This window comes from Oncorhynchus masou, chromosome 23 (assembly GCF_036934945.1).
Source record: "Oncorhynchus masou masou isolate Uvic2021 chromosome 23, UVic_Omas_1.1, whole genome shotgun sequence".
NCBI lineage: Eukaryota > Metazoa > Chordata > Actinopteri > Salmoniformes > Salmonidae > Oncorhynchus > Oncorhynchus masou.
Window position 1 is genome coordinate 19,248,932 of NC_088234.1, and position 10,076 is coordinate 19,259,007.

At 44.7% G+C, this 10,076-nt stretch overlaps 1 long non-coding RNA gene across 1 annotated transcript; it reads right to left on the minus strand.

The window, feature by feature from the left end:
• Positions 1–627: 627 nt before the first annotated feature.
• LOC135509935 (uncharacterized) lies at positions 628–8,327 on the minus strand. Its single transcript, XR_010451024.1, has 4 exons — positions 7,763–8,327; positions 5,542–5,687; positions 5,388–5,425; positions 628–2,905 (listed from the first exon to the last, which is right to left on the minus strand). It is a non-coding gene; the product is annotated as an uncharacterized LOC135509935 (long non-coding RNA).
• Between the last annotated feature and the right edge of the window lie 1,749 nt (positions 8,328–10,076).

Genomic DNA, 10,076 nt, shown 5'->3' on the forward strand with positions numbered 1-10,076 from the left:
TTTGGGCCTGCTTTTCTTCAGCAGGGACAGGGAAGATGGTTAAAATTGATGGGAAGATGGATGGAGCCAAATACAGGACCATTCTGGAAGAAAACCTGATGGAGTCTGCAAAAGACCTGAGACTGGGACGGAGATTTGTCTTCCAACAAGACAATGATCCAAAACATAAAGGAAAATCTACAATGGAATGGATCAAAAAATAAACATATCCAGGTGTTAGAATGGCCAAGTCAAAGTCCAGACCTGAATTCAATCGAGAATCTGTGGAAAGAACTGAAAACTGCTGTTCACAAATGCTCTCCATCCAACCTCACTGAGCTCGAGCTGTTTTGCAAGGAGGAATGGGAAAAAATGTCAGTCTCTGGATGTGCAAAACTGATAGAGACATACCCCAAGCGACTTACAGCTGTAATCACAGCAAAAGGTGGCGCTACAAAGTATTAACTTAAGGGGGCTGAATAATTTTGCAAGCCCAATTTTTCAGTTTTTGATTTGTTAAAAAAGTTTGAAATATCCAATAAATGTCGTTCCACTTCATGATTCTGTCCCACTTGTTGTTGATTCTTCACAAAAAAATAAAGTTTTATATCTTTATGTTTGAAGCCTGAAATGTGGCAAAAGGTCGCAAAGTTCAAGGGGGCCGAATACTTTCGCAAGGCACTGTATATATTCATTAGTACAGCATGTTTCTATGCGTGTGTATCAGGGTTTGCGTTGGCCAGTAATAGCTAGCTTTTGGATGTTAAAAAACGTAGAAACACCGATAAATCAAATTGGCACCAGCCAATTTTCGGAGAGAAAAAAAGACATTGTGAAATAATGCTTTTTAGCCTATTCATTGATGGTAATACCAGTTGATGGACATACTGTACATTTGACCGGTCATGCTTATTGGTCTATAGGTTAATTTGCATAATGCAGCATTTTATTATGTAGCTTAGGCCTACTGGTTGTATGAATTTGGGATAGATCTTCCCACAACTGTCCCAGAGTCCGTTTGGGCTATTTCCTTCTCGACAACCGGACCAATATAAAAGGGAACCTTTTCTACTATGGGGGATAGTAGATTGACATAGGCTCATAGGCGACACATCCATAAGGCGAGGGGAAGCTAAACTTTCACTAACTAAATTGATAGCCTAATTAGCCTACAATCATTCTAAATAGGCTACTAAAGCATGACTTGGCCACAGAGGTTCATTAGCTTCCCCTTAAAAATAAATAAATTGTGGATTGATTTAAATCGCATTGCCTACAGTCAGACTGAAAGGCAGCGTGCACAAATTGGACAGCGCTCGCTGCAAATACCAATATTATTGTTGAGTTGCAACTGTCAGTGAAAAGTAGAAAGACACAGCCTGGCATATTGCAATATTTCTAAATTCTATCGCAGGAAAACATCGCTTGGAGAGCAAATTGCTATTGCTGTAAAGAGTAGATAATGAAGAGACTCTAATCAGCCTTTTAGTTATCAAAACCCTCAAATGAATTGAGCGAACAGAAGGCCTATAGCCTACCTTACTGGCACCAGCAGAGACCATCAGCCATATCCCCAGTGAATGCGCCCTGCGCATATTCACATTTTGTCATTGCTAGGTCAGTGCCACTTAGTAGTTCGTTTTTGGACAGTAATTTCCTCCTCCATTTTAGATGGACGTCATATTCTATTTGTGTCTCCCTTTCTCATAGGACAACTAATGTCTCCAGTCATTTAAAGTGTGGTAGAATTGCATGAAATGTGCTTTTCCCGCACCTATAGCCCAGTCCTCTACACTATACACGCTCAGCCATGCATTGAACAGTCTTTTTTGTGAACAGTGATTTAAATATACTATTAGCATAAATTATGACTCGCCAGTCTACTGATCACATCACAAATAGTAAGCCATCTTACATAAGTCTGCAAATGCGATGATGCATGGAATGTTTTCTTATAAAGGTGCATTTTTATGGGGGACATTTGTTTCCCCAAACTTGAAAACTCACGCTCAGTCTATGCAATGGCTAGTGATTTTGCTGCTCTTGCTGGCTGAGGGAAAAGTCAATGGGGACAGTTATTCTAGTATCTTCAAAGTGCGCGGTCAGGACACACATCCTTGCATCCTCGACATGCATATTCTGTTAAGATGAATTACCATCATCTAAATGTGATTTCTGTCAATCTGAACACATTGAGTTAGACTCTCTAATCAGGTTTCACACCCAATGCTGCCGGTCAAATGTCCAGCGCCACATTTTAAGAACAGAAACGCTGGTGTAGCACCTTGAAGATCTCTATCCCTGAACACAAAACATTGTTCAGCAACACCCCGATCTCTTACCAAGACATGTAACTTACTAACTAATCAGCTTCTGCCTCTTTTCACCCCTCACTAGCCCCCTATAGAGTTGTAGTGTTGAGACACCTGTGTCCTCCTCTCCTCTCTTACCCCACCTCTCTCTACACACACACACACAGGAAGACACACACTTATCAGACACCATCTTGTATGGTCTCTCACAACATGGGAAAGGTATTTTACACAGGTGCACACACACACACACACACACACAAACAGCATGTTTAAACTGAAGTAACAGTTGGTGTAAAAATAGGTCTGAGTGTTTCGGAGCGAGGCACAGGGGTGCCAGGGAGGATGTCGCTAAAATTTATGCCACCATGCCAATCACCGAGCAGATATATGTATACTCCTCTCTCACTGTTTTTTCATTTTCTTTTTTCACTCTCTCTCTCTCTTTAGTCCCTCTCTCTCTTTACTGTCTCTCATTAATGTAGCTGATCCCATCACCCGCGGCGTGCCCATGTCTTCAGCAAGTGGGCACAGTGGATGAAGTCATCTCCTTCTCTGTTGCTCTCTCTCCTCTCTCTGTCTGTATCCTCCAGTCTGGTTAAGGATTCATGGTCCTACATTATCCACAGTCATTCAAACAAAGAGCAAGAGGAAGGTTGGTAAAATAGGACAGAGAAAAAGTGACAAAGGAGAGAGAGAAGAGATCGAGGAGAGAGAGTGAAGGTGACTCTATGCAGACGTCTGAGACAGACAGTCTCTGCAGTCTGTGTGTCTGTGATAGTTGTTGATGGACAGGGTTGCCATGGTGATTGATGCCAGCACTCAGCTCTCTGATGGTATATGGTCTGGATTTACCAGAAACAGGCCTGTAACATTCACACACACACACACACACACACACAGTAATAGCGAATCTACTGGTATAATTTAGTATTTCATCAAACTATTACAGCGCCAGGAAACAGTAACAAGGAAAAGGAAAGTGAGATATTCAACAACAATACAGCAAGACATCAATAACACTTTATGTATCATCACTCCAACACTTCTCACTATGGACATGACTCTACCACCATACCTTGTTTGGCAGGCAGGCAGTGTGCGCTGGATCAGACTCATGGCCAGTGGTAATGTAATAAAGCTGAGAGATGCTGAATGACTGAGAGACCCAGGTGTGACTCTGTGGGGTCCTGGCGAGAGGGGGGGACAGGGGTGGGTTTGTGTAGATAGATAGATAGATAGATAGATAGATAGATAGATAGATAGATAGATAGATAGATAGATAGATAGATAGATAGATAGATAGATAGGAGAGAGAGAGAGGAGTGACCGAGAGAGAGAGAGAGAGAGAGAGAGGAGTGACCGAGAGAGAGAGAGAGAGAGAGGAGTGACCGAGAGAGAGAGAGAGAGAGAGAGAGGAGTGACCGAGAGAGAGAGAGAGAGAGAGGAGTGACCGAGAGAGAGAGAGAGAGAGAGGAGTGACCGAGAGAGAGAGAGAGAGAGAGGAGTGACCGAGAGAGAGAGAGAGAGAGAGAGAGAGAGGAGTGACCGAGAGAGAGAGAGAGAGGAGTGACCGAGAGAGAGAGAGAGGAGTGAGAGAGAGGGGGGGGGGGGGCGACCGAGAGAGACTACGCACAACTGGATTCCCTTTGAAGGCGTCAAGAGATATTTAAGACATTTACAAAATTGTTACAGTGGGAGCGAGCCAAAACCAGAACACACAAGACCGCCCAGTCACAGCAGAGAACAACAGCTGTGAACGAGGGAGGAGAGGTCAGAAAACACCTTGTAGCTCTCTCTCTCTCTCTTCTCTTTCTTCCATCCATCATCCCTCTTAACATTTCCGGCATTAAACCATCGAGCTGTGATCCTCTCAGTGACAGAGACAGTGAAGGGAGAGAGCTAGGGACCTCACCACTGGAGCTGTGATCCTCTCAGTGACAGACAAACAGTGAAGGGAGAGAGCTAGGGACCTCACCACTGGAGCTGTGATCCTCTCAGTGACAGACAGACAATGAAGGGAGAGAGCTAGGGACCTCACCACTGGAGCTGTGATCCTCTCAGTGACAGACAGACAGTGAAGGGAGAGAGCTAGGGACCTCACCACTGGAGCTGTGATCCTCTCAGTGACAGACAGACAGTGAAGGGAGAGAGCTAGGGACCTCACCACTGGAGCTGTGATCCTCTCAGTGACAGACAGACAGTGAAGGGAGAGAGCTAGGGACCTCACCACTGGAGCTGTGATCCTCTCAGTGACAGACAGACAGTGAAGGGAGAGAGCTAGGGACCTCACCACTGGAGCTGTGATCCTCTCAGTGACAGACAGACAGTGAAGGGAGAGAGCTAGGGACCTCACCACTGGAGCTGTGATCCTCTCAGTGACAGACAGACAGTGAAGGGAGAGAGCTAGGGACCTCACCACTGGAGCTGTGATCCTCTCAGTGACAGACAGACAGTGAAGGGAGAGAGCTAGGGACCTCACCACTGGAGCTGTGATCCTCTCAGTGACAGACAGACAGTGAAGGGAGAGAGCTAGGGACCTCACCACTGGAGCTGTGATCCTCTCAGTGACAGACAGACAGTGAAGGGAGAGGGCTAGGGACCTCACCACTGGAGCTGTGATCCTCTCAGTGACAGACAGACAGTGAAGGGAGAGAGCTAGGGACCTCACCACTGGAGCTGTGATCCTCTCAGTGACAGACAGACAATGAAGGGAGAGAGCTAGGGACCTCACCACTGGAGCTGTGATCCTCTCAGTGACAGACAGACAGTGAAGGGAGAGGGCTAGGGACCTCACCACTGGAGCTGTGATCCTCTCAGTGACAGACAGACAGTGAAGGGAGAGAGCTAGGGACCTCACCACTGGAGCTGTGATCCTCTCAGTGACAGACAGACAGTGAAGGGAGAGGGCTAGGGACCTCACCACTGGAGCTGTGCAATCAAACGTAAAACACAGAGACAGGCACATACAAACACACAGACACAAACACACAAACAAACACACAGACATACACCGGCAAACACAAGCACAGATGCACAGCACCAGCATACTGTATGTATAAATGCATAGACATCCACACAGACACACATCCTTACCTGGACAACTGCACGCTCCCGCCGACCAGACTGCCGCCCTGCAGGAGGGCAACGTGAAAGCTTTCTGTCAATGCAATGAAGAACGCTCTCAAATCAAAGTGCTCCTTTATCAAATGTAAAAGCAGGATATCACAAGGCAGGATTCCACACTAACCTTTTCCACACCCCATTTTGAATGGCTCCCCGCTGTTGCTGCAAAGCCCTGACCATGATGCCAACTGCAGGTTCACATCTCTAATGTCCGTTCAGGTGACACCAGGCTGGCAGCATACCGAGGCTGTGCCATGGTAGGTCTCCATGCTGTGAACACAGAAGCATGTTAATGGACTGACATAGAGCCTAGAGGCCTGGCGCGACAAGCAAGGACACACGTAGTCTGTCTGAGGAGCAATCCTGGAGCTTACGAGACCATTACGGTTAATAGGTATCACGTTCAGTTGTTGTTATAGATTAACGTGCTCATCCTGAACATGTTACGACACCGTGCTTTGTCTGAGCGTGTGTCAGCCTCTAGGGGATTTCAAATTGTATTGCATTTTGACATTTGTTCCCCGACTAAACGTTTGCCTGCAATAGCTTGATCCATGTTTTCACACACATTTGTTGTTGTTGTTGCACGATACATGTAGTTATAACCTGAGAACAATTCACTCCCGGGGTACTCATTACTCAATGAGTAATGTGTCAATCTATCCCCGAATGAAAAAAGATTGCAGTCAGACTGCAGTATAACACATGATGTGCAAAACAGAACACAGTATCATCTGGATGTGTCTGCAACTAAAGTTAAACATTCACCTTCCGCTACCATTTCTGTCAAGCCGTCGACACATATAGTTTGAGGCATAGGTTCCAACGCATCCAACGTGTGCACAGCACAGAACGCACTGCAACAGCCTCTGCAACGCAATGCTGCAAGGCAAACGCAACGTTCCGTTGGAAATGAATGCACTTATTGTGTACCAAAATGCAATAGCTCTGTCGGTGTGATCGTGAAAATAACTGTTTGTTTTTTACTGCAATCATTCTGCAATTACTGCATCCAAAATACCACCGTCGAACGCAGTTGCTGCACATTTACTGCAGTTTCAAAACTTTTTAACTTCAAATACACACTTCGGGTGGAGTTTTCCCCAATTAAGGTCAAGCCTAACTTACCCTTCCTTCACATAACCTTGTCAAGATAAAACTTAAAAAATGTGAACTCCGATTGTCAACTTCACTCCCGAAAAGATGGGACTACATTTTAGTCCATCTTCGCTCCAGAGTGGTGCAGCGGTCTAAGGCACTGCATCTCAGTGCTAGAGGCGTCACCACAGACCCTGGTTCAATTCCAGGCTGTATCACAATCGACCGTGAATGGGCGTCCCAAAGGGAGGAACACAATTGGCCCAGGCCTTCATTGTAAATAAGAATTTGTTCTTAACTGACTTGCCTCCTTAAATAAAGGTAAAATACAAATAAAACAATATATAGACCTGTGGCGTCCTCTAGTGGGGATAAAACAGTGGCTACCAAAATGGACCAGGAGAGAAAGCGAAAGGAGAAAAAAATGACATTCAAAAAATCATAGAGATAGATAGAGGACTCATCACGTATAATATACCTCTTGCAATTGAGGGCTTTTACCATTTTAAAGTAGTCAACTTGGTTGGGATTTCTATGCACCGGGAGCATTGTTGCTTTATGCCCTCCCAGATAACGTAGATTTTAACTTATGAGTTTGGAGCAACCAGCCAATGAGGAAGAAGCAAATTGATTACTTTAAAATGGAGATAGCCTCAATGACGCTGGCTATGCTGTCACAGACATTATAATGGCACATATACAAAGATCAGTCCTCTATCTTTCTCTATGGAAAACAATTCAAACGCCTTTCCTGGAAATTCTACGGAACCGCCACAACTTCACCACATGACATTTCAGAAAGAAAATGCGACACTCCTTCCCCGAACACTAGAAGGCCCAGATTTCATTCAATGGCCACGGGTACTTAACCATTGATTAATATAATAGCACAGACGTGACATTTTTGACCCTGGCACTACTGATGAACATACAACTTAGTGCGACTTGAAGGATTTTATTACGTTTTAGAAGAGAACCCTCAATCAAGCAGCACATCAAATGAAGGCATTCCCGTCACATCTCAACTCCTACTAGGTTCCCGTAAACCCATTCGACCTCATCAGGAGCAAACCCTTTCGATATTACTAATTGTGAAAAGATAAATACAGCGGGCAGAAGTAAAGCATGCAAATGCGTTGCTACTTTCCCTATAGATGCGTCTGGCTGAAGGCAGGAAACTTCTCATACACCTTGTTACATTGTAGCAGCGTGTGTAATAGAGGGTTGCAACAATGTAGCCTAATTACCTGTTTGTGCATGCAGATTTCTCATGGGAGGTGCCGTTGCTGCCCTCATTGTTAAAATACTGTAACGTTAAAAAAAAACGGCTACGTAGCTTCTTTGCCCCCAAATGTCGTTAGTTCAGCCACGCAGCCCTCCGAAAACGTTCACAAAATTAAGTAATAGGTGAATAATGTTCCAAAAATCCATAATGCATTTGAAAATATCGGTTTGGAGAAACTACACGCAGATACATAATAAAATCCTTGCTTGGGAGAGATTCGAGCGTTTAGAGAATCACCCACTGGCCTGGCATTACGAACAGACTCTTCTTGTTACATATTCGAAAACCCGACCAGTAATTATATATCTTGCACAGTCATATCGTCCTCCAAAATGAGTGTACAGCCCTCTCAGAACTAAGAACTGAACATCCCTTTTCAAAATCGCCAATCCACATACGTCGTAGCTGCGTGCACCGCGCACAGGTTTGCCACAAGCATGTTCATTCCAAATACGCGTTCTTTATTTTTAGGAGGACACTAGGATCCCAGCGATGGCCATTAGGAAATTGCGCAGTTCTTAATCCATTGAAACGCAGCCCCCCCCCCCTCTTCTCTGATGTAAATGCTCTTCTCTTCCTCCTCCCTCTTTCTTACCCTCTCTCTTTCATGCAGGTTCATTTTCGGGGAACCAGTCTTGGACATAAACTGCCCCGCCTCAGTACTCACTGGCAAACACACACTGTGTGACTTGCCGAAATTCCATGAGACCCTGATTTTTCCGTTGAGTGTTTGCTCAGTCATTTCTTCTATAGTTTAAACTGGACATATTTAATGTAAGTCCATGAGAGCCACTCGAAGATATAAAATGATATTTTATATAGTGATGTTTTTACAATACTGATTTCCTTTGGATAATAGGCCATTTCACCACGATGGACAACGACATTAGTTTACTATATACACTGTCAAGGGTTAGCGCATTGAAGGTTTCCAATACATTTATCTAGGAATGTTAGTGGGTGTCATTTTACAGCGTTTAATGGAATAAGAAGATGGGAAATATTTGCTACAAACAGCGAAAGCCTCCTAGAAATACCAGAGATGTGAAATGACTAGACTAGTTGAAGGTGCTTTTTTTTGAATGTATTGTTTCCTATTGACCCTCCGAGATCCAAACACAAACCCTCTTCAGAAAGTGTAATGCATTATTTAGGCCCTATACATTATCAGTGTTTCCATCACAACTGAAGATCATTTCCTTATCTTTCAACTAGCATATTGTTTCAACCTAAGGCAACGCTTTCCAACACAACACTGCCTCTGAAGAACTTAGAAGAAGCCTATTTGAATTTGAATGGCATGTTGCTATGAGCACCCCAACAACTAGTAATACACACACACACATACACCGCCATCACAGCACACACCAGACCTGGGCCGACCAACATAAAGAGACCCTTAACAGTCTGAGGAAGTCTACGTCTCTTTCAGGAGCTCTCATTCCCTCAATCAACCTTCACTCCTTCACTCACTCCTTGCCTCCCTCACTCCTTCCCCTCCATCACAACAGTTTCTTCTGTATCACGCTTTCTCCCCAGTCCCTCTCTTGTTTTTCCCCTCCTTTGAAAAACTTTGGGTTGACGCCTTTACAGTGTGTGTGTGTGTATGTTTGTTCATTTGTTTGCTCCTCCCTTCACTTTGGTAAAATGTGTATTAGCATAAAAACGTCCTTTATCTTACCTTGATTAAGCACATTGTGTGTCACAGGAGGTTGGTGGCACCTTAATTGGGGAGGACGGGCTCGTGGTAATGGCTGGAGCAGAATAAGTGGAATCGTATCAAATACAGAATGTTTCTGATGCCATTCCATTCACTCTGTTCCAGCCCTTATTATGAGCCATCCTCCCCTCAGCAGCTTCCACTGGTGTGTGTGTGTGTGTGTGTGTGTGTGTGTGTGTGTGTGTGTGTGTGTGTGTGTGTGTGTGTGTGTGTGTGTGTGTGTGTGTGTGTGTGTGTGTGTGTGTGTGTGTGTGTGTGTGTGTGTGTGTGTGTGTGTGTGTGTGTGTGTGCGTGTGTGTGCGAGTGTGTGCGTGTGTGTGCGTGTGTGTGTGTGTGTGTGTGTGTGTGTGTGTGCGTGTAGGAGTGGCTTGCCATCCTGCCATAAAATGTGACACTCAGACATTTGAGCTCTCTGCCAATCCTACAAACACACACAGATAAATGTCATTACACACGGAAGACACACTATCACACTCAGACATTCACCACATCCAGATGCTACTAAGGAATATAAAGGAAAGGCTCTACAGTGGATGAAAGTCTGTGTGTGCCTGCG